Source organism: Physeter macrocephalus, chromosome 11 (assembly GCF_002837175.3).
Source record: "Physeter macrocephalus isolate SW-GA chromosome 11, ASM283717v5, whole genome shotgun sequence".
NCBI classification, from domain to species: Eukaryota; Metazoa; Chordata; class Mammalia; order Artiodactyla; family Physeteridae; genus Physeter; species Physeter macrocephalus.
This window is the reverse complement of record NC_041224.1, coordinates 160,099,179-160,123,758: the sequence shown is the minus strand read 5'-3', so window position 1 is coordinate 160,123,758 and position 24,580 is coordinate 160,099,179. Positions and strand designations below refer to the sequence as shown.

Below are 24,580 nucleotides of genomic sequence, written 5' to 3'. Positions count from 1 at the left end.
TTCAGTTACAGAATCTGCCCCCTCCTTCTTTCTAATAGGGTTATGGCATTTGAATTGATATTATTTGAAGTTTATGGACATTTGGACAGTGCGGGATTGAAATCTGAAGATTTTGGAGTTGGACATTATCTATTATTGGAAATAAATAACTTCTGACTGTATTTGTTTTTTAAAAAGAAGGCAAGATCAGTTTCTCTGACTGCAGTATTACTGATATGTATTAATGATGATCCTAAGATAAACGAAATATACCAGACTCTGAGCAAGATTGCTAGAATTTAAGACCCAGGAAGGGGTTCAGTTGGTATATTTACACACTCTGTATGTCGGTTATTTGCAGAGGAACATTAATAATCTGAGGAGAGTGTGACCTGTGTTTGTCCAAGTATGTAAATAATAAAGTCCTTTTGCCAAAAGTTAAAACTGTTTATAGCCTGTGGAGAATTTCATAGTAACTAATGTTATCCTGTCATTTCTCTGTATCTTATGTAAACATTGCTCAAAGAGGATTATCTGCAAGCAGGAATTAGTTAGCATTAAAAATAAGATGTATTCATCAAGCTTTCAACAGAGATACCACTTTCTAAATTGACATGTCGTCAGAAGCCTTCATGACTGCAGATACCATAATGAGAAAAAGGGGCACACACCCTGGTGATCCAAGTGTTCTTGCTTTCTACACAAACCTCTCCTGACAAGTGGAATGAATTCCCATGCGTGCTCCAAGGATATCTGTGTGTGTGTGTGTGTGTGTGTGTGTGTGTGTGTTGCAAGTCTCTTTCTGCCAGTGAACAGGCAATTTAACTATAAATCACTGCAAGTGTTCTTTTGTATTCCTGAATATTTAGGCAGTGGAACTAGCTGTTGATGTGGTTATCCACCTATGATACTAGTTAATATAGACGCAGTGATTTCTCTCTGAGAACATAAAAAGCAGGAGTTGAAAGGTCCCAGATGTGTTTGCTGCCTACTGACATCCTGAGTTTCCTGGATCTCTGCTTCCTAAGTTTGGCCGGTGTGTGTGTGTGTGTGTGTGTGTGTGTGTGTGTGTGTGTGTGTGAAGTCATGTAGTGTAGTGGTTAAGAGGGAGGTCCCAGGATAAAAGGCCTAGTTTTAAATCCTGACCCTGCCACTTTCCACTTGTGTAATGTTGGAAAAATCATGTCACTTTTAAGGACCTCAGTTTCTTCATCTATAAAAATCAGGACAAAATGGTGCCTATCTCCTAGAACTATTGAGAGAATGACATCATTTGACATACGTGAAGTGCTTAGAACAATACTTGATACAAGCTGAGCATTGAGTGGTACCATATTACTGTTCTTGTGTGAGGTCATTTTGCAGGTGAAACATTTTGATTAAAAGTTGTGCAAATAACCTTTTAGTAAATTGAATTCTTTCCAGAAGTACATTTAGGAGAGCTGGGTACTTGAAAGAAGGTAGAGTAAGTGCCTTGAATAGTGAAGAAGACTCTCACTCTCAGTATATTAATACTTCCTTCCCACTCTTTCAGAGGGTGAGGCCAGAACTATACCTGCACAATATTTGATCAGTGGGCTATGTAATCATAGGAGCAAGCCTCATCCCCAACTCTTTTATTTAAACAAATGATATAGGGTGGGACTAGGGTAAGGCACTAGATTTAGGCAACAAAAACCCCAATAAATAATATTTTAATACAATATTTTTAAAAATCACAATTAATGAAAAACTCCATGATGAACACAATATCAAAATTTTAAATAAAGACAGGATCAGCATTGCTGGTTTTCTCTTTTGGCTCACCCTCCAATATGGCATGTCATGGCACTGAGTAATACACTAATACCATCCATAAGAAAAATCCAAATTATTCAGAAATATATATATTACAACAGTGTTTAGCATTAACCATATTACGGCATTGTTGTGGCTTTGGGCTAGGCACTATGGTAAGTGTTTTAAGCGAAATGACTCAATTTACCCAAATACTCCTATTTGCACATCATTAAACTAAAATTAAGTGACTTGTGCCAAGCTAGTTCTTGGTGGAGTTGAGATTCAAGCCAGGCGGTTTGACTATATACACTTATGGTCCCATTCTCTAAACTACTCCACCAGTGACCCTCAAAGTGTGATTCAGGGACTACTCACAAACTAATTACTTGTAGGTGCCTGCTAAAGGTGCAGACTTCTAGGCACAATCCCAGATCTACTAAATGTGTCACTCATGGTGAAACTTGGCAATCTGCACTCGGCAAGCTCCCTCTCCCTTCACTCTAGTTCACCTTTCCCACCTTTCTCCCTGGACTTAACCACTGTTGAGTGTTTACATAGTCTCTCTACCTTTATTGCTGTACTAACCCTTGATAGATTTCTATTTGTATGTTCTTACTTGAGGGGAGAAAGTCTATAAATATAATGCCTCATGGTTATCTTTGATTCCAAGAGAAATCAGTGTTATCACCATACCTCAATGCACTTTTACTTTACAATTGTCATTTATGTATTCTTTCTTATTAAAACACTAATTTTGGGCAAATCAAAAAGTTTTTTCTTTCTCAAGAGTAGTACTGTGACCACTTATAATTAACATAATTATTTACGTGATTGTATGCAAATCTATCATCTTTCTATTTGTTTTCTGTAGGAAATTATAGAAAACAGTTTCTATCTTCTCTATTCTTTGTTCCTTTTTTCCTACTTTCCTTTGGATTAATTAAATAAGTTTTATGATTCCATTTTATTTCCACTATTGACTTATATTGGCTATACTTCTTTTAAGTGGTTGTTCCTAGGGTTTATAATACACATCTTTAACTTGTAACAGTCTTCCTTCAAACAATATCATATAACTATGCATCTATTTAAGAGCTTTATTCTAGTATACTTCCATCTCCCTATACTTTATGTTATCATAATTTTACTTCTCCATGTTATAAAGTCCATACTATTTTATTATTAATTTTATTTTAAACAGTGAATTCTCTTTCAAAGATATTTTTAAGATGCAAAAAAAATTTTTTATGTTTACTCACATATTACCATTTCTGGTGTTCTTCATGTTTTTGTGCAGATTCACATTTCTTTCAGGTATCATTTTCCTTCTGCCTGAAGAAATTCTAGTGATAAATTCTTAGATATCTTGTTTGTGTAAAAAAGTTTTTAATTAACCTTCCTTTTTGATCTATATTTTTGCTGGGTGTAGAATTCTTAATTGAAAGTGTTTGTTTTAATACTTCAAAAATGTCATTTCATTGTCTTCTTTCTTGCATGGTTTCTCAAAGGAAGTCTGCTGTCATTACTACTTTCAGTCTTCTATATGTAATGTCTTTTTCACTGAATGTTTTTAAGATTTTCTCTTTATTACTGGTTTTCAGCCATTTTAATATGTGAATTGGACTGATTTTCTTCATGATTATTTTGCTTGGGTTGTGTTGAGTTTCTGTGATCTGTGGGTTAACAGTTTTTATTAAATTTGGAAAATTTTTGCCATTATTTTAAAAAATATTTCTCTTTCTTGTATGTTTTATCACTTGATATTGTCTCACATCACTTAAGCTTTGTTCATATTTTAGTCTTTTTTCTCTTTGTTTTATTTTGGATATTTTTCAGTTGCTGTGTCCTTAAGTTCACTAATCTTTTTTTTTTCTTCTTCATTATCCAATCTATTGTCAGTCCCATCCAATGCATCTTTATGTTAGAGAGTCTTTGATTTGGTTCTTTTTTGCATATTCCATTTCTCTTATCATGCTCATGTTTTTTCTTGAACATATTGAGCATCTTTATAGCAACTCATTTAATATCCTTGTCTATTCTGTCAGCTTTTCATTTCTGGATCTATTTTTATTGATTGAATTTTGTCCTAAAAATGGTTCATATTTCCCCTCTTATTTGCATGCCTGGTAATTTTTTTAATTAAGTATGGTTAACTTACAATATTATTTTAGTTTCAGGTGTACAACTTACTGATTCAAGATTTTTATAGATTACACTCCATTTAAAGTTATGACAAAATAATGGCCATAATTCCTGTGCTGTACGATATATTCCTGTTGCTATTTATCTTATACATAGTAGTTTGTGTCCCTTAATCTCATATCCCTATCTCACCCCCTCCCATTCCTTATCCCACTGGTAACCACTAGTTTGTTCTCTATATATGGGAAGTCTGTTTCTGTTTTGTTACATGCGTTCATTTGTTTTATTTTTTAGATTCCACATATAAGTGATAGCAGGGTATTTGTCTTTTTCTGTCTGACTTATTTCACTAAGCATAATACTCTCTAGGTCCACGACATTGTTGCAAATGGCAGAATTTCTCTTTTTTATGGCTGAGTAATATTCTGTTATATATATATATATATATATATATATATATACCACATCTTCTTTATCCATTCATGTTTATGGGCACTTAGGTTGCTTCGTTATCTTGGCTACTGTAAATAATGCTGCTATGAACGTTGGGATTTCCTTTGGTAGGAATAATGCTAAAAATACCTGTTGTAAAAGTGGAATCATTTTCCTTATGGAATTAATTGAGTTGCCTATTAACTTAAAAATATTTTGTATCAGTTTCCTGTTGCTGCTGTAACAAATTACTAAAATCTTAGTGGCTTAAAATGTATACATTCAGTATTTCACAGTTCTGGGTTGGAAGTGTGACACAGGTGTCCTTGGGCTAAAATCAAGCTGTTGGCACAACTGCATTCCGTTCTGGTGGCTCTAGGGGACCATCTTTCTTGGATTTTCCAACTTGTAGAAAGTATCCATGTTTCTTAGCCCGTGGCCCCTTCTTCCATCTTCAAAGCCAGCAACATTGCATCTCTCTGGCCATTCTTCTATACTCACATATATCTCTTTCTGACTCTAAATCCAGTCGAGAAAATTTCTCCTATTTTTAATACCCATGTGATTAGATTGAGCCCATCTAGGTAATCTAGGCTAATTTCACCATCTGTAGGTCCTTAACCTTAATCACATCTGCAAAGTCCCTTTTGCCATGTAAGGTAACATATTCACAGGTTCTAGGGATGAGGACATGGACATAAGTTGGGAGTCATTATTCCACCCACCACAGACCTCATAGGACACCTACGTTTTAGGAATGTTTTGGGATATGGGTGAGTGCAGAAATGTTTCTTTTTCCATAACAGAGCGCCTTTGTCCTGCAAATAAATCAGACAAATGTTCATACTGCAAATGCCAGGGGTTGCAAAGAACTTACTGCTTAGAGAGGAAAAGGACTGAAGGTTTTATTTATAAACATGATGCTTCATTTGGCCTAAAAATGTTGAACTGAGATTCTGTTCTTGCTGTGAGGATTTGACAGAGAAATAACTATTTTAATGTAAACCAGTGTGCTGCTTACTTACTTCAGTTACAGAATCTGCCCCCTCCTTCTTTCTAATAGGGTTATGGCATTTGAATTGATATTATTTGAAGTTTATGGACATTTGGACAGTGCGGGATTGAAATCTGAAGATTTTGGAGTTGGACATTATCTATTATTGGAAATAAATAACTTCTGACTGTATTTGTTTTTTAAAAAGAAGGCAAGATCAGTTTCTCTGACTGCAGTATTACTGATATGTATTAATGATGATCCTAAGATAAACGAAATATACCAGACTCTGAGCAAGATTGCTAGAATTTAAGACCCAGGAAGGGGTTCAGTTGGTATATTTACACACTCTGTATGTCGGTTATTTGCAGAGGAACATTAATAATCTGAGGAGAGTGTGACCTGTGTTTGTCCAAGTATGTAAATAATAAAGTCCTTTTGCCAAAAGTTAAAACTGTTTATAGCCTGTGGAGAATTTCATAGTAACTAATGTTATCCTGTCATTTCTCTGTATCTTATGTAAACATTGCTCAAAGAGGATTATCTGCAAGCAGGAATTAGTTAGCATTAAAAATAAGATGTATTCATCAAGCTTTCAACAGAGATACCACTTTCTAAATTGACATGTCGTCAGAAGCCTTCATGACTGCAGATACCATAATGAGAAAAAGGGGCACACACCCTGGTGATCCAAGTGTTCTTGCTTTCTACACAAACCTCTCCTGACAAGTGGAATGAATTCCCATGCGTGCTCCAAGGATATCTGTGTGTGTGTGTGTGTGTGTGTGTGTGTGTGTGTTGCAAGTCTCTTTCTGCCAGTGAACAGGCAATTTAACTATAAATCACTGCAAGTGTTCTTTTGTATTCCTGAATATTTAGGCAGTGGAACTAGCTGTTGATGTGGTTATCCACCTATGATACTAGTTAATATAGACGCAGTGATTTCTCTCTGAGAACATAAAAAGCAGGAGTTGAAAGGTCCCAGATGTGTTTGCTGCCTACTGACATCCTGAGTTTCCTGGATCTCTGCTTCCTAAGTTTGGCCGGTGTGTGTGTGTGTGTGTGTGTGTGTGTGTGTGTGTGTGTGTGTGTGTGTGTGTGTGTGTGTGTGTGTGTGTGTGTGTGTAAAGTCATGTAGTGTAGTGGTTAAGAGGGAGGTCCCAGGATAAAAGGCCTAGTTTTAAATCCTGACCCTGCCACTTTCCACTTGTGTAATGTTGGAAAAATCATGTCACTTTTAAGGACCTCAGTTTCTTCATCTATAAAAATCAGGACAAAATGGTGCCTATCTCCTAGAACTATTGAGAGAATGACATCATTTGACATACGTGAAGTGCTTAGAACAATACTTGATACAAGCTGAGCATTGAGTGGTACCATATTACTGTTCTTGTGTGAGGTCATTTTGCAGGTGAAACATTTTGATTAAAAGTTGTGCAAATAACCTTTTAGTAAATTGAATTCTTTCCAGAAGTACATTTAGGAGAGCTGGGTACTTGAAAGAAGGTAGAGTAAGTGCCTTGAATAGTGAAGAAGACTCTCACTCTCAGTATATTAATACTTCCTTCCCACTCTTTCAGAGGGTGAGGCCAGAACTATACCTGCACAATATTTGATCAGTGGGCTATGTAATCATAGGAGCAAGCCTCATCCCCAACTCTTTTATTTAAACAAATGATATAGGGTGGGACTAGGGTAAGGCACTAGATTTAGGCAACAAAAACCCCAATAAATAATATTTTAATACAATATTTTTAAAAATCACAATTAATGAAAAACTCCATGATGAACACAATATCAAAATTTTAAATAAAGACAGGATCAGCATTGCTGGTTTTCTCTTTTGGCTCACCCTCCAATATGGCATGTCATGGCACTGAGTAATACACTAATACCATCCATAAGAAAAATCCAAATTATTCAGAAATATATATATTACAACAGTGTTTAGCATTAACCATATTACGGCATTGTTGTGGCTTTGGGCTAGGCACTATGGTAAGTGTTTTAAGCGAAATGACTCAATTTACCCAAATACTCCTATTTGCACATCATTAAACTAAAATTAAGTGACTTGTGCCAAGCTAGTTCTTGGTGGAGTTGAGATTCAAGCCAGGCGGTTTGACTATATACACTTATGGTCCCATTCTCTAAACTACTCCACCAGTGACCCTCAAAGTGTGATTCAGGGACTACTCACAAACTAATTACTTGTAGGTGCCTGCTAAAGGTGCAGACTTCTAGGCACAATCCCAGATCTACTAAATGTGTCACTCATGGTGAAACTTGGCAATCTGCACTCGGCAAGCTCCCTCTCCCTTCACTCTAGTTCACCTTTCCCACCTTTCTCCCTGGACTTAACCACTGTTGAGTGTTTACATAGTCTCTCTACCTTTATTGCTGTACTAACCCTTGATAGATTTCTATTTGTATGTTCTTACTTGAGGGGAGAAAGTCTATAAATATAATGCCTCATGGTTATCTTTGATTCCAAGAGAAATCAGTGTTATCACCATACCTCAATGCACTTTTACTTTACAATTGTCATTTATGTATTCTTTCTTATTAAAACACTAATTTTGGGCAAATCAAAAAGTTTTTTCTTTCTCAAGAGTAGTACTGTGACCACTTATAATTAACATAATTATTTACGTGATTGTATGCAAATCTATCATCTTTCTATTTGTTTTCTGTAGGAAATTATAGAAAACAGTTTCTATCTTCTCTATTCTTTGTTCCTTTTTTCCTACTTTCCTTTGGATTAATTAAATAAGTTTTATGATTCCATTTTATTTCCACTATTGACTTATATTGGCTATACTTCTTTTAAGTGGTTGTTCCTAGGGTTTATAATACACATCTTTAACTTGTAACAGTCTTCCTTCAAACAATATCATATAACTATGCATCTATTTAAGAGCTTTATTCTAGTATACTTCCATCTCCCTATACTTTATGTTATCATAATTTTACTTCTCCATGTTATAAAGTCCATACTATTTTATTATTAATTTTATTTTAAACAGTGAATTCTCTTTCAAAGATATTTTTAAGATGCAAAAAAAATTTTTTATGTTTACTCACATATTACCATTTCTGGTGTTCTTCATGTTTTTGTGCAGATTCACATTTCTTTCAGGTATCATTTTCCTTCTGCCTGAAGAAATTCTAGTGATAAATTCTTAGATATCTTGTTTGTGTAAAAAAGTTTTTAATTAACCTTCCTTTTTGATCTATATTTTTGCTGGGTGTAGAATTCTTAATTGAAAGTGTTTGTTTTAATACTTCAAAAATGTCATTTCATTGTCTTCTTTCTTGCATGGTTTCTCAAAGGAAGTCTGCTGTCATTACTACTTTCAGTCTTCTATATGTAATGTCTTTTTCACTGAATGTTTTTAAGATTTTCTCTTTATTACTGGTTTTCAGCCATTTTAATATGTGAATTGGACTGATTTTCTTCATGATTATTTTGCTTGGGTTGTGTTGAGTTTCTGTGATCTGTGGGTTAACAGTTTTTATTAAATTTGGAAAATTTTTGCCATTATTTTAAAAAATATTTCTCTTTCTTGTATGTTTTATCACTTGATATTGTCTCACATCACTTAAGCTTTGTTCATATTTTAGTCTTTTTTCTCTTTGTTTTATTTTGGATATTTTTCAGTTGCTGTGTCCTTAAGTTCACTAATCTTTTTTTTTTCTTCTTCATTATCCAATCTATTGTCAGTCCCATCCAATGCATCTTTATGTTAGAGAGTCTTTGATTTGGTTCTTTTTTGCATATTCCATTTCTCTTATCATGCTCATGTTTTTTCTTGAACATATTGAGCATCTTTATAGCAACTCATTTAATATCCTTGTCTATTCTGTCAGCTTTTCATTTCTGGATCTATTTTTATTGATTGAATTTTGTCCTAAAAATGGTTCATATTTCCCCTCTTATTTGCATGCCTGGTAATTTTTTTAATTAAGTATGGTTAACTTACAATATTATTTTAGTTTCAGGTGTACAACTTACTGATTCAAGATTTTTATAGATTACACTCCATTTAAAGTTATGACAAAATAATGGCCATAATTCCTGTGCTGTACGATATATTCCTGTTGCTATTTATCTTATACATAGTAGTTTGTGTCCCTTAATCTCATATCCCTATCTCACCCCCTCCCATTCCTTATCCCACTGGTAACCACTAGTTTGTTCTCTATATATGGGAAGTCTGTTTCTGTTTTGTTACATGCGTTCATTTGTTTTATTTTTTAGATTCCACATATAAGTGATAGCAGGGTATTTGTCTTTTTCTGTCTGACTTATTTCACTAAGCATAATACTCTCTAGGTCCACGACATTGTTGCAAATGGCAGAATTTCTCTTTTTTATGGCTGAGTAATATTCTGTTATATATATATATATATATATATATATATATACCACATCTTCTTTATCCATTCATGTTTATGGGCACTTAGGTTGCTTCCATATCTTGGCTACTGTAAATAATGCTGCTATGAACGTTGGGTTCATGTTTCCTTTCAAATTACTATTTTCATTTTCTTTAGATATATACCCAGTACTGGAATAGGTAGTTCTATTTTTTGAGGAACTTCCATAATGTTTTCCATAGTGGCTGCACCAAGGTACAATGCCACCAACAATGTACTAGGGTTTCCTTTTCTCCACATCCTTGCCAACATTTGTTATTTGTAGACTTTTTTTTCACACCTTTATTGGAGAATAAATGCTTTACAATGTTGTGTTTGTTTCTGCTGTACAACAAAGTGAATCAACTATATGTATACATATATCCCCATAGCTACCCTACCACCCTCCCTATCCCATCCCTGTAGGTCATCACAAAGCACCAAGCTGATCTCCCTGTGCTGTGCAGCAGCTTCCCACTAGTTATCTATTTTACATTTGGTAGTGTATATATGTCAATGCTACTCCCTCACTTCATCCCAGCTTTGCCTTCCCCCTGTGCCCTCAAGTCCATTTTCCACATCTGCATCTTTATTCCTGCCCTGCCACTAGGTTCATCAGTACTGCTTTTTAAAGTTCCATATATATGTGTTATTCCGTACTGTTCTCCACAGTGGCTGTATCAATTTACATTCCCAACCAGAGTGCAAGAGGATTCCCTTTTCCTCACACCCTCTCCAGCATTTATTGTTTGTAGATTTTTTGATGATGGCTATTCTAACTGGTGTGAGGTGATACCTCATTGTGACTTATTTATTTATTTATTTTAAACATTTATTTATTTATTTATTTATTTTTTGGCTGTGTTGGGTCTTCATTGCTGTGTGCAGGCTTTCTCTAGTTGCAGCAAGCAGGGGCTACTCTTATTTGTGCTGTGCGGGCTTCTCATTGCAGTGGCTTCTCTTGCTGTGGTGCATGGGCTCTAGGCATGCGGCTTCAGTCGTAGTGGCACGCGGGCTCAGTAGTTGTAGCTTGTGGGCTCTAGAGAGCAGGCTTACTAGTTGTGGTGCATGGCCTTAGTTGCTCCACGGCATGTGGGATCTTCCCGGACCAGGGCTTGAACCCGTGTCCCCTGCATTGGCAGGAGGATTCTTAACCACTGTGCCACCAGGGATGCCCCTGTGGTTTTGATTTGCATTTATCTAATGATTAATGATGTTGAGCGTCTTTTCATGTATTTGTTGGCCATCTGTATGTCTTCTTTGGAGAAATGTGTATTTAAGTCTTCTGCCCATTTTGGGTGGGGTTGTTTGTTTTTGTGATATTGGGCTGCATGAGCTGCTTGTATATTTTGGAGATTAATCCTTTGTCTGTTGCTTCGTTTGCAAATATTTTCTCCCATTCTGAGGGCTGTCTTTTCATCTTGTTTATGGTTTCCTTTGCTGTGCAGAAGATTTTAAGTTTTATTAGGTCCTATTTGTTTAGTTTTGTTTTTATTTCTGTTACTCTAGGAGGTGGGTCATAAAGGATCTTGCTGTAATTTATGTCATAGAGTGTTCTGCCTATGTTTTCCTCTAAGAGTTTTATATGGTCTGGCATTACATTTAGGTCTTTAATCCATTTTGACTTTATTTTTGTGTATGGTGTTAGGAAGTGTTCTAATTTCATTCTTTTTCATGTAGCTGTCCAGTTTTCCAAGCACCACTTATTGAAGAGGCTGTCTATTCTCCACTGTATGTTCTTGCCTCCTTTATCAAAGGTAAGGTGACCATATGTGTGTGGGTTTATCTCTGGGGTTTATCCTGTTCCATTGATCTATATTTCTGTTTTTTTGTCAGTACAACACTTCCTAACACCACTTATTGAAGAGGCTGTCTATTCTCCACTGTATGTTCTTGCCTCCTTTATCAAAGGTAAGGTGACCATATGTGTGTGGGTTTATCTCTGGGGTTTATCCTGTTCCATTGATCTATATTTCTGTTTTTTTGTCAGTACCATACTGTCTTGATTACTGTAGCTTTGTAGTATTCTGAAGTCAGGGAGCCTGATTCCTCCAGCTCCGTTTTTCTTTCTCAGGATTGCTTTGGCTATTTGGGGTCATTTGTGTTTCCATACAAATTGTGAAATTTTTTGTTCTAGTTCTGTGAAAAATGCCATTGGTAGTTTGATAGGGATTGCACTGAATCTGTAGATTGCTTTGGGTAGTAGAGTCATTTTCACAATGTTGATTCTTCCAATCCAAGAACATGGTATATCTCTCCATCTGCTTCTGTCATCTTATACTTTCTTTCATCAGTCTTATAGTTTTCTGCATACAGGTCTTTTGTCTCCCTTGGTAGGTTTATTCCTAGGTTTTTTATTCTTTTTGTTGCAATGGTAAGTGGGAGTGTTATCTTAATTTCTCTTTCAGATTTTTCATCATTAGCGTATAGGAATGCAAGAGACTTCTGTACATTAATTTTGTATCCTGCTACGTTACCACATTCATTAATTAGCTGTAGTAGTTTTCTGGTAGCATCTTTAGGATTCTTTATGTATAGTATTATGCCATCTGCAAACAGTGACAGTTTTATTTCTTCTTTTCCAATTAGTATTCCTTTTGTTTCTTTTTCTTCCCTGATTGCCGTGGCTAGGACTTCCAAAACTATGTTGAATAAGAGTGGTGAGAGTGGACAACCTTGTCTTGTTCCTGATCTTAGAGGAGATGCTTTCAGTTTTTCACCATTGAAAAGGATGTTTTCTGTGGGTTTGTCATATATGGCCTTTATTATGTTGAGGTAGGTTCCGTCTATGCCCACTTCTGGAGAGTTTTTAACATAAATGGGTGTTGACTTGTGTCAAAACTTTTTCTGCATCTATTGAGATGATCTTATGGTTTTTATTCTTCAATTTGTTAATATGGTGTATCACATTGATTGTTTCGTATATATTGAAGAATCCTTGCATTCCTGGGATAAATCCCAGTTGATCATGGTGTATGAGCCTCTTAATGTGCTGTTGGATTCTGTTTGCTAGTATTTTGTTGAGGCTTTTTGTGTCTATGTTCATCAGTGATATTGGTCTATAATTTTCATTTTTTGCGATATCTTTGTCTGGTTTTGGTATCAGGGTGATAGTGGCCTTTTAGAACAAGTTTGGGAGTGTTCCTTTCTCTGCAATTTTTTGGAAGAGTTTGAGAAGGATAGGTGTTAACTCTTCTCTAAACGTTTGATAAAATTCGCCTGTGAAGCCGTCTGGTCCTGGACTTTTGTGTGTTGGAAGATTTTTAGTTACAGTTCCAATTTCATTACCTGTGATTTGTCTGTTTATATATTCTAATTCTTCCTGGTTCAATCTTGGAAGGTTGGACTTTTTCACATATTTTCCAGTTCTTCCAGGTTGTCCATTTTATTGGCATATAGTTGCTTGTAGTAGTCTCTTATGATGCTTTGTATTTCTGAGGTGCCAGTTGTAATCTTTCCTTTTTCATTTCTAATTTTATTGATTTGAGTGCTCTCACCTTTTTTCTTAATGAGTCTGGCTAAAAGTTTATCAATTTTGTTTATCTTCTCAGAGAACCAGCTTTTAGTTTTATTCATCTTTGCTATTGTTTTCTTTGTTTCTATTGCATTTATTTCTGCTCTGATCTTTATGATTTCTTTCCATCTACTAACTTTGGGTTTTCTTTGTTCTTCTTTTTCTAGTTGCTTTAGGTGTAAGGTTAGATTGTTTATTTGAGATTTTTCTTGTTTCTCAAGGTGAGCTTGAGTTGCTATGACCTTCCCTCTTAGAAATGCTTTTGCTGCATCCCATAGGTTTTGGATCATTGTGGTTTCATTGTCATTTGTTTCTAGGTAGCTTTTGATTTCCTCTTTGATTTCTTCAGTGATCTCTTGGTTATTTAGCAGTGCACTGATTAGCCTCCATGTATTTGTGTTTTTTTCTGTTTTTTTTTTCCCATGATTGATTTCTAATCTCATAGCATTATGGTTGGAAAACATGCTTGATACAATTTCAGTTTTCTCAAATTTTCCAAGGCTTGATTTGTGACCCAAGATGTGGTCTATTCTGGAGAATGGTCCATGTGTACTTGAGAAGAAAGTGTATCCTTCTGCTTTTGGGCGAAATGTCCTAAAAGTATCAATAAAGTGTATCTGATCTATTATGTCATTTAAAGCTTGTGTTTCCTTATTTTTTTTCTGCCTGGATGATCTGTCTATTGGTGTAAGTGGGGTGTTAAAGCCCCCACTATTACTGTGTTACTGTTGATTTCTCCTTTTATGGCTGTTAGCATTTGCCTTATGTATTGAGGTGCTCCTATGTTGGGTGCATAAATACTTATAATTGTTTTCTTCTTGGATTGATCCCTTGATCATTTTGTAGTGTCCTTCCTTATCTTTTGTAATGGTCTTTATTTTAAAGTCTACTTTATCTGATATGAATATTGCTACTGCAGATTTCTTGTGATTTCCATTTGCATGGAATATCTTTTTCCATTCCCTCACTTTCAGCCTGTATGTGTCCTTAGGTCTGAAGTGGGTCTCTTGTAGACTGCATATATATGGGTCTTGTTTTCGTATCCAGTGAGCCAGTCTATGTCTTTTGGTGGGAACATTTAATCCATTTATGTTTAAGGTAATTATCGATATGTATGTTCCTTTTATAGTTTTCTTGATTGTTTTGAGTTTGCTTTTGTAGGTCTTTTCCTTCTCTTGTATTTCCTGCCTAGAAAAGTTCCTTTAGCATTTGTTGTAAAGCTGGTTTGGTGGTGCTGAATTCTCTTAGCTTTTGCTTGTCTGTAAAGATTTTTTGATAGTTTGATTAATATGTGTTTTGGTGTGTTTCTCCTTGGATTTATCCTGTATGGGACTCTCTGCACTTCCTGGACTTGGTTGACTATTTCCTTTCCCATATTAGGGAAGTTTTCAACTCTAATCTCTTCAAATATGTTCTCAGTCCCTTTCTTTTCTCATCTTCTTCTGGGACCTCTATAATTTGAATGCTGGTACGTTTAATGTTGTCCCAGAGGTCTCTAAGACTGTCTTCAAGTCTTTTTATTCTTTTTTCTTTATTCTGTTCTGCAGTAGTTATTTCCATTCTTTTATCTTCCAGGTCACTTATCCATTCTTCTGCCTCAGTTATTCTGCTGTTGATTCCTTCTAGAGTATTTTTAATTTCATTTATTGTCTTGTTAATCACTGTTTGTTTGCTCTTTAGTTCTTCTAGATCCTTGTTAAATGTTTCTTGTATTTTTTCCGTTCTCTTTCCGAGATTTTGGATGATCTTTACTCTCATTACTTTTTTTATGGGTTTGTATTCCAGTCTTACTGGTTGTTTGGCCTGAGGCATCCAGCACTGGAGTTTGCAGGCAGTTGGCCATTGGGTCTTGGTGCCAAGATGAGGATCTCTGGAAGGCCTCACTCTGATTAATATTTCCTGGGGTCTGAGGTTCTCTGTTATTCCAGCGGTTTGGCCTTGGTGACCCCACCACCGGAGTTCGGGCCTGATGTCCCACGTGGGAACCGAGATCCTGCAAGCCACATGGCACAGCAAAAAAAATAAAGAAAGAAAGAAAAAAAGGAGCAGTACAATAACAAAGAATAAAAAACAAAATAAAATTAGAAAGTTAAAAAATATATTAGGAAAAATAAAAATATAATTGTAACAACTGCAACGAGGTAAAACAAAACCACAACAGTAAAAAGAAAATAGAAGGGGGTGGGGGGAACAAGCTAAAAAATGCAGCACCATAGCAAAGTATAAAGAGTAAAATAAAATTAGAAAAATAAAAGATTTATTAGAAAAAATAAAAATATAAATGAATCAACAACATTGAATCAACAGGAAGGTAAAACAGAGCCCCAATCTAAAAGAGGAAAAAAAATATTTAAAAAGCGCCTTGCCTGTGGGAGGTGGATTTTAAGCAGGGGTTGGGTTTAGGATGGGACAGGACCTAGGTGGTGCCTCTGCTTAGGAGCTGCACGGTAGGGGAGCCGCAGCAAGTCCAATTGGGGGCCTCCAGTGTGTGGAGGTAAGGCCCTGGGTGAGGGTGTGTGGGTGGGGTCTGGGCCCAGCTCGGTTGGAGGGGGTCTCAGAGGGGTCTCCGAGTGTAGGAGTAGGGCCCTGGGTGGGGGTGTAGGGGTGGGGCTTGAGCTCTGCTCACAGGAGGGAGGCTCTGAGGACAGATGATTACGCCCAGGAGCCCAACAGGCTCCCCGGTGCCTAAGTGGACAGGAAAAGTGCTGGCCGCATTCCCTTCCATTCCTCCACGCACCCCCCCCCGCAACAGTCTCCCCGATTCCCGCTGGACCCCTAACCATGGGTGGGTCCCACTGCGTGTAGGAATTCCTCCCCTACCCCAGGGGTGCTGGTCCCATAGGTCTGGCCTTTACTTTTGGTCTCCCTTCCCTCCCTCCCACTCTCTCAGGACCCGTGTGGCTGGAGGGGCCTCAGTGGACAGAGGATCAGGCCCAGGATCTCAGCAGGCTCCTGGGGGCCCAAATGGGTAGGGGAAACCTAGTCATGCTCCCTTTTGATCCTCTGCCCTCCCAATGGTCCCCCAATTTCCCCCTTCAGGCATGGGATACCTTCCCCTCCCCCAACCACCCCTCAGAGGCACCAGTCCCCTTCTGCCTCCACTTCTCCTCCCTGTCACTCCCTCCCACACCCCACATCCTACCCGGTCCCTGGGGGTTCCTCCCATCCCCTTAGGTGTCTGTGGTCACCCACTGGTGCCTAGTAGGTACCCTAGATGTGTGGAGATGCAAATTCCACGTCCTTCTAATATGCCATCTTGACTCCGTCCTATTTGTAGACTTTTTGATGAGATCCATTTTTATAGGTCTGAGGTGATATCTGTGCTCTTGATTTGCATTTCTCTGATTAGTGATGTTGAGCATTTTTTCATGTGCCTGTTGACCCTCTGTATATCTTCTTTGGAAAAATGTCTATTCAGGTTGTCTGCCCATTTTTAACTGGGTTCTGTTTTTTTGACTATTAAGTTATATGAGCTGTTTGTTTATTTATTTATTTTTTGGATTTTAACCACTTATCAGTCATGTCATTTGCGAATATTTTCTCCTTTTCAGTAGTTTGTATTTTCACTTTGTTGATGGTTTTCTTTGGTGTTCATAAGCTTTTAGGTTTAATTAGGTACCATTTGTTTATTTTTGCTTTTCTTTTTCCTGAGGAGACAGACTGAAAAATATATTGCAACTGTTTATGTGAAAGAGTGTTCTACCTGTGTTCTTGTCTTGGAGTTTTATGGTTTCAGGTCTTACATTTAGGTCTTTAATCCATTTTTAGTTTATTTTTCTTTGTGGTGTGAGAAAATATTCTAATCTCATTCTTTTACATGTAGCTGTCCATTGTTCCCAGCACCATTTAGTGAAGAGATTGTCTTTTCTCCATTGTATATTCTTGTCTCCTTTGTCATAGATTAATTGACCATAAATGCATGGGTTTATTTCTGGGCTCCCTATTCTGTTTCATTGATCTATGTGTCTGTTTTTGTTCCAATACCATGTTTTGATTACTGTAGCTTTGTACTATAGTCTGAAGTCAGGGAGAGTGATACCTCTAGCTTTGTTCCTTTTTCTCAAGATTGCTTTGGCAATTATAGGTCTTTTGTGGTTCAATATAAATTTTAGAATTATTTGTTCTAGTTCTGTGAAAAATGTCATGGGTATTTCAATAGGGATTGCATTAAATCTGTAAATTGCTTTTGGTAGTATGGACATTTTAAACATATTAATTCTTCAATACAAGAACACAGGATATCTTCCCATTTCTTTGTATCATCTTCAATTTCTTTCATCAATATTTTATGGTTTTCAGAGTATAGGTATTTTATCTTGTTAGTTCAGTTTATTCCTAGGTATTTTATTCTTTTTGATGTGATTGTAAATGGGATTGTTTCCTTAATTTCTCTCTCTAATAGTACATTATTGTTGTATAGGAAAGCAACAGATTTCTGTAATCATGTCCTATAACTTTACTGAATTTATTTATTAGTTCTAGTAGTCTTCTGGAGACCTTAGGGTTTTCTACATATTGTGTCATGTCATTTGCAAGTAGCAACAGTTTTACTTCTTCCCTTCCAATTTGGATGCATTTTATTTCTTTTTCTTGTCTGATTGCTGTGGTTAGGACTTCTAATAATATGTTAAATAGAAGTGGCAAGAGTGGACAATCTTGTTCCTGATTTTGGAGGAAAAGCTTTTAACTTTTCAGAGTTGAATATGATGTTAGTTCTGGATTTGTCATAAATGGCCTTTAGTTGTGATATGTTCCCTTTATATCAATTTTTTTTTTTGCAGTACAAGGGCCTCTCACTGTGGTGGCCTCTCCAGCTGCAGAGCACAGGCCCCGGACGCGCAGGCCCAGCGGCCATGGCTCATGGGCCCAACCGCTCTGCGGCACGTGGTATCCTCCCGGACTGGGGCACGAACCCGCGTCCCCTGTATTGGCAGGCAGACTCTCAACCACTGCGCCACCAGGGAATCCCCCTTTATATCAATTTGATGAAAGTTGTTTTTTTTTTTAAACCATGAATGGATGTTGAATTTTGTCAAATGTTTTTCCTGCTTCTTTTGAGATGAGTATGTGATTTTTATTCTTCCTTTTGTTAATGTGTTGTGTCATATTGATTGATTTGTGAGTATTGAACCATCTTTGCATCCCTGGAATAAATCCCAGGTGATTGTGGTATAGGATCCTTTTTATATATTGTTTAATTTGATTTGCTAATTTTTTTGAGGATTTTTGCATCTGTGTTCATCGGAGATATTGGCTTATAATTTCTTGTTTTGTAGTTTGCTTGTCTTGGCTTGATATCGGGTTAATGGTGGCCTCATAGGATGAATTTTGGAGTGTTCCATACTCTTCAACTTTTTGGAATAGTTTCGTAAGGATAGGTATTAGCTCTTTTTTATATGTTTGGTAGAATTCTCCTGTGAAGCCATCTGGTCATGAACTTTAGTTTTCTGGGAGTTTTTTAATTTGCAAAGTCAACTTTACTACTAGTGATATGTCTGTTCAGATTGTCTATTTCTTCCTGATTCAGTATTGTCAGATTGTGTGATTCTAGAAATTTCTCCATTTCTTTTAGGTTGTCTAATTTGTTGACATGTAACTGTTCATAATATTCTCTTATGATTTTTTGTATCTCTGCAGTATTGGTTATTATTTCTCTTCTTTCATTTCTTATTTCATTTATTTGGGTCCTCTCTCTCTTCTTCTTGATGAGCCCAGCTAAGGTTTTATCAATTTTGTTTATCTTTTCAAAGAACCAGCTCCAGATTTTTTTTCTATTTTTACAAAATCTCTATTTTATTTATTTCCTCTCTGATCTTTATTATTTACTTCCTTATACTGTTTATTCATCTTTTGCTAATAGTAGGTTAGGTTGTTTGAGATTTTTCTTGTTTCTTGAGGTAGGCTTGTATTGCTATAAGCTTCCCCCTTAGAACTGCTTTTGCTGCAACCCATAGATTTTGGAAAATTGAGTTTCTGTTTTCATTTGTCCTGAAGTATTCTCTGATTTCTTCATTGACCCACTGGTTTTTTAGTAGCATGCTGTTTAGACTCCATATGTTTGTACTTTTACCATTTTTTTCTGTAATTCATTTGTAGTTTCACACTATTGTGGTGGGAAAAAGTTGCTTGACATAATTTCTGTCCCCTTAAATTTGTTGAGAATTCTTTTCTGGCCTAGCATATGATCTTTCCCAGAGAATAATCAATTTGCACCTGAAAAGAATGCTGTTTGGGGGTGTAATGTCCTGAAGATATCTATTAAGTCCATCTGGTCTATTATTTCATTTAAGACCAATGTTGCCTTATTGATTTTCTGTCTGGATGATTCGTCTATTGATGTGAGTGGAGTGTTAGAATCCCCTATTATTATTGTATTATTGTCAGTTTCTCCCTTTATGTCTGTTAATATTTGCTTTATATATTTAGGTGTTTCTGTATTGGGTGCATATATGTTAATGAGTATAATACCTTCTTCATGTTTTTATCCTTTTATCATTATGTAATGCACTTCTTTGTCTTTTGTTATAGATTTTGTTTTAAAATCAATTTTGCCTGATATGAGTATTGCTACTCCTACTTTCTTGTCATTTCCATTTGCATGAATTATCTTTTTCCATCCCCTCACTTTCAGTTTGTGTGTGTTTATTTCTGAAGTGATTCTCTGGTAAGCAGCATATAGATGAGTCTTTTTTTTTTTTAAATCCAATCAGCAACCCTGTGTCTTTTGATTGGGGCATTTAGTCCATTGCATTTAAAGTAATTATTGATAGGTATGTACTTATTGCCATTTTATTACTTGTTTTCCTTTTTTTTTTTTGTAGTTCTTCCCTATTCCTTTCTTCTTGTAGTCTCTTCCCTTGTGGTTTGATGATTTTCTGTAGTAGCATGCTTGTGTTCCTTTGTGTATCTAATGTAAGTTTTTGATTTGTGCTTACCATGGGGTTCATATATGTTGACCTATAACTATATCTGTTTTAAATAGGCAGTCCTTTAAGTTAAAACAGATTCTAAAAGATCTATATTTTTTACTCCATTCTCCCACACTTTATGTTTTTGATATCATATTTTACATCTTTATGTTTATCCCTTTACTGATTATTGTAGTTTTACTTGATTTTACAATTTTTTTTGGCTTTTCGTCTTTGTCCTAGCTTATTTAAGTGGTTGGTCCTTAGCCTTTACTATATGTTTGCCTTTCCGAGTGAGACTTATCCTTTCCTATAAATACTTATTTCTTCTTATAGCCATTTGTTTTCCATGTAGAGAAGACTCTTTAACATTTCTTTTAGAGTTGCCTTAGTATTGATGAACTGTTTTAGGTTTTGCATGTCTGAGAAGGTCTTTATTTCCCCTTCAATTCTAAATGACAGTCTTGCTGTGTAGCGTATCCTAGGTTGCAGGGTTTTCCCATTCACCTTTTTAGGTATATCATGATACTCTTTTCTGGCCTGCAAAGTTTCTGCAGAAAAAATCAGCTGATAGCCTTGTGGGGGTTCCCTTGTATATGACTCTGTTTTTCTCTTGCTGCCTCTAGAATTCTCTTTTTAACTTTTGCCACTTTAATTATGATATGTTTTGGTGTGGGTCTGTTTGGGCTCATCTTATTTGTTACTCTTTATGCATGCCTGATAATTTTTGACAGGACACCAACTTGTGAATTTTATGTACTTGGGGGTTGAATTTTGTTTTATCCTTTAAATTCTCTTTGACTTGTTCTGGGTTGCAGTTAAATTACTTGGAATCAGTCTGATTCTTTTGAGTCTTGCCTTTAAGTTTCATTAGGACAGACCCAAAGTCAGTCTTTAGTCTAAGACTAATTTAGCCCTTCTAAGGCAATGCCATATGGAGAACTCTACCTAATTTCCATGTATGAGGAGGCCTTTCCACTCAGTCTGGTTGGATTAGAACTATTCTGAGCCCTATGTGAGCTTTAGACAATGTTCTTTACCATCTCTTTTCCTTGGCCTTGGAGAGCTTCCTCTCACATACATGCCCATCAATACTCAGGGAGAATGTCAAAGACTCTCCCTCTTCAGATCTCTGGAAGTCTTTCTCTTTGCAACTCCCTGCTCTACACTCTGCCTCACTAATTCTATCTGCTTTCATCTCCTTGAATTACAAACTCTGTCTCCTTAATTCAGAAAGACCTCTGGTTCTATTTGGGTTCCCTTTTTCTGTTGTACCAAAGCCTAGAAACTCTCAGGGTAGTACACTGGGGCTATTATAGGGCTCACTTAATTTGTTTCATTTCTCTCAGGGATCTCTGGCCTGTGGTGCCAGTTGTCAGATATTTGAATATCACTGTTTCACATCCCCACCTCCAAGTTTTCTTGTTGTTTAGGGTAGAAAGATAATGTCGTCTACATTGCTGCATCATGACTGGCATTAGAAGTCTCCTTAATGGTACCACTGTTTAAAAGCTAAAGCCATTTTATGTATTATTTAGACTTCATCACAAGCCTTTTATTCTTGTCAATTAGAAAACTGAAACTCAGAGAGAAAAATTGTTTAATGTTGAAGAATGTTACAGCATATAGAGGTTAAGAGTATGGCTGAAGAGCTAACACCATGAGTTCAAATACTGACTTCTTCACTAATAAGCCATTTGACCACTCTATATTTCTGTTTCAGCATTAATAATAGTAATGTCTAATTCTTGGAGCTGTTATGTAGACTGTGTCACTTAATACATGTCAGGAGCTCAGAACAGTGCCTGGCAAATATAAATTTTCAGTAAATGTTATTGTTATTTTCAAAGTCACATGGTCTGTGGTGGAGCAGGGTCTAAATGGGGTCTCTGTAGCTCTTCAATTCATGTGCTTTTCATTATTTCATGCTGGTTCTGAAATAGTGAGCCTTATGACCATGCTGTTCTCAAGTCTTAGCTGATGGAATCTGTTAAACAAATTTGTTGACACATATACATTAAATGTATTGCTTTAGTTCCTATGTATTCAAGTCATAGAACTAGTTGTTTATGATATAAAGTTACCTGCTAGTGATACAAGTTAATTTAGGGGCAGTAACTTAGGCATGGAAATATAAAACTTGAAGCTGAAGCATCCCAGATGTCTCTGCTGCCTACAGGAGGCCAATACTTTGATAAATTTGCAAGCAAATTGTGCAAGTATCTTTGATACTCACTTTTTCTCTCCTTTTCCACTTTAGGCCACTCTTTCACCATATACACAAACTGTACCAATTCAATTCAGATTCAACTCACAGCCCATGAAAATATTTTGGATAGCACCCCTGCCTGAATCACAATGCCCATGGGGGCTGGACTGTTTCTGTAATTTCCTTTCAGGTTCAAAAATCTGTGAAGGACTATTTTAATGAAAGATTAATCTCTTTCAGGAGGTGTGTTTCCATTTAGATGTCTTGAGAACATAGTGAAAAAGACATTGGAACTTTTCTCTTTGTTTAAAGAAGAGAGAGAGAGAGAGACGGGTAGGGAGAGAGAGAAAGAGACAGAGAGGGAAGGTGGAGGCAGAGGGAATGAGAGAGCGTTAATGCAAGCCAGTCACTCATGGAATAAAAAGAAATGATCAAATGAAACTTCCATCATATCTAAATGTTTATAAGAAACGTAAAATATTCAGGGTGTTGGAAACTTCTATAAAAGCCCCCAGTGAGAGCTGGGAAGATGGCGGAAGAGTAAGACGCGGAGATCACCTTCCTCCCCACAGATACATCAGAAATACATCTACATGTGGACCAGCTCCTACAGAACACCTACTGAACGCTGGCAGAAGACCTCAGACCTCCCAAAAGTAAAGAAACTTCCCACATACCTGGGTAGGGCAAAAGAAAAAGGAAAAAACAGAGACAAAAGAATAGGGACGGGACCTGCACCAGTGGGAGGGAGCTGTGAAGGAGGAAAGGTTTCCACACACTAGAAGTCCCTTTGCTGGCAGAGACTGCAGGTGGCAGAGGAGGGAAGCTTCGGAGCCACGGAGGAAAGCACAGCCACAGGGGTGCGGAGGGCAAAGCGGAGAGATTCCCGCACAGAGGATCAGTGCCGACCAGCACTCACCAGCCCGAGAGGCTTGTCTGCTCACCCGCCGGGACGGGCAGGGGCTGGGAGCTGAGGTTCGGGCTTCGGTGGATCGCAGGGAGAGGACTGGTGGTGTGAACACAGCCTGAAGGGGCTAGTGCGCCACAGCTAGCTGGGAGGGAGTCCGGGAAAAAGTCTGGAGCTGCCGAAGAGGCAAGAGACTTTTTCTTCCCTCTTTGTTTCCTGGTGCGCCAGGAGAGGGGATTAAGAGCGCTGCTTAAAGGAGCTCACACTCCTTGCCCCTCCGTCCCCCCCGGCCTGAGTGAGCCAGAGCCCCCAGAACAGCTGCTCCTTTAACCCCGTCCTGTCTGAGCGAAGAACAGACGCCCTCCGGCGACCTACACGCAGAGGCGGGGCCAAATCTAAAGCTGAACCCCTGGAGCTGTGCGAACAAAGAAGAGAAACGGAAATTTCTCCCAGCAGCCTCAGGAGCAGCAGATTAAATCTCCACACTCAACTTGATGTACCCTGCATCGGTGGAATACCTGAATAGACAACGAATCATCCCAAATTGAGGAGGTGGACTTTGAGAGCAAGATATATTATTTTTTCCCCTTTTCCTCTTTTTGTGAGTGTGTATGTGTATGCTTCTGTGTGAGATTTCGTCTGTATAGCTTTGCTTCCACCATTTGTCCTAGGGTTCTGTCCATCCATTTTTTGATTTTTAATTAAAAATTTTTTTCTTAAAAATTATTTTTTATTTTAATAACTTTATTTTATCTCCTTTCTTTCCTTCTTTCGTTCTTTCCTTCCTCCCTCCCTCCCTTCCTCCCTCCTTTCTTTCTTTCTCTCTTTTTTTGTTCTCTTTTTCTTTCTTTCTTTTCTCTCTTTCTCTCTTCCTCTCTTTCTTTCTTTCTTTCTTTCTTTCTTCTTTTCCTCCCTTTTATTCTGAGCCGTGTGGATGAAAGGCTCTTGGTGCTGCAGCCAGGAGTCAGTGCTGTGCCTCTGAGGTGGGAGAGCCAACCTCAGGACTCTGGTCCACAAGAGACCTCTCAGCTCCATGTAATATCAAACAGCAAAAATCTCCCAGAGATCTCCATCTCAAGACACGAAAAACACCAGGAAGTACGAACCTGTAGCCTGCAAAAAGGAGACCCCAAACACAGTAAGATAAGCAAAATGAGAAGACAGAAAAACACACAGCAGATGAAGGAGGAAGATAAAAACCCACCTGACCTAACAAATGAAGAGGAAATAGGCAGTCTACCTGAAAAAGAATTCAGAATAATGATAGTAAAGATGATCCAAAATCTTGGAAATAGAA

The 24,580-nt window shown here is 37.1% G+C and overlaps 1 protein-coding gene across 5 annotated transcripts in view; it reads left to right on the top strand.

The window, feature by feature from the left end:
• Window positions 1-11,589: 11,589 nt before the first annotated feature.
• Window positions 11,590-24,580, top strand: part of DIO2 (iodothyronine deiodinase 2) — a 122,202-nt gene continuing 109,211 nt past the window's right edge. For 3 of the 5 annotated variants that reach the window (XM_055088658.1, XM_028496244.2, XM_024117201.3), the window contains exon 1: window positions 11,590-11,656. The gene's annotated coding sequence lies outside the window, so the exon portion shown is untranslated. The remainder of the gene's footprint in view (window positions 11,657-24,580) is intronic. The other 2 variants (XM_055088659.1, XM_055088661.1) reach the window with 2 other exon arrangements.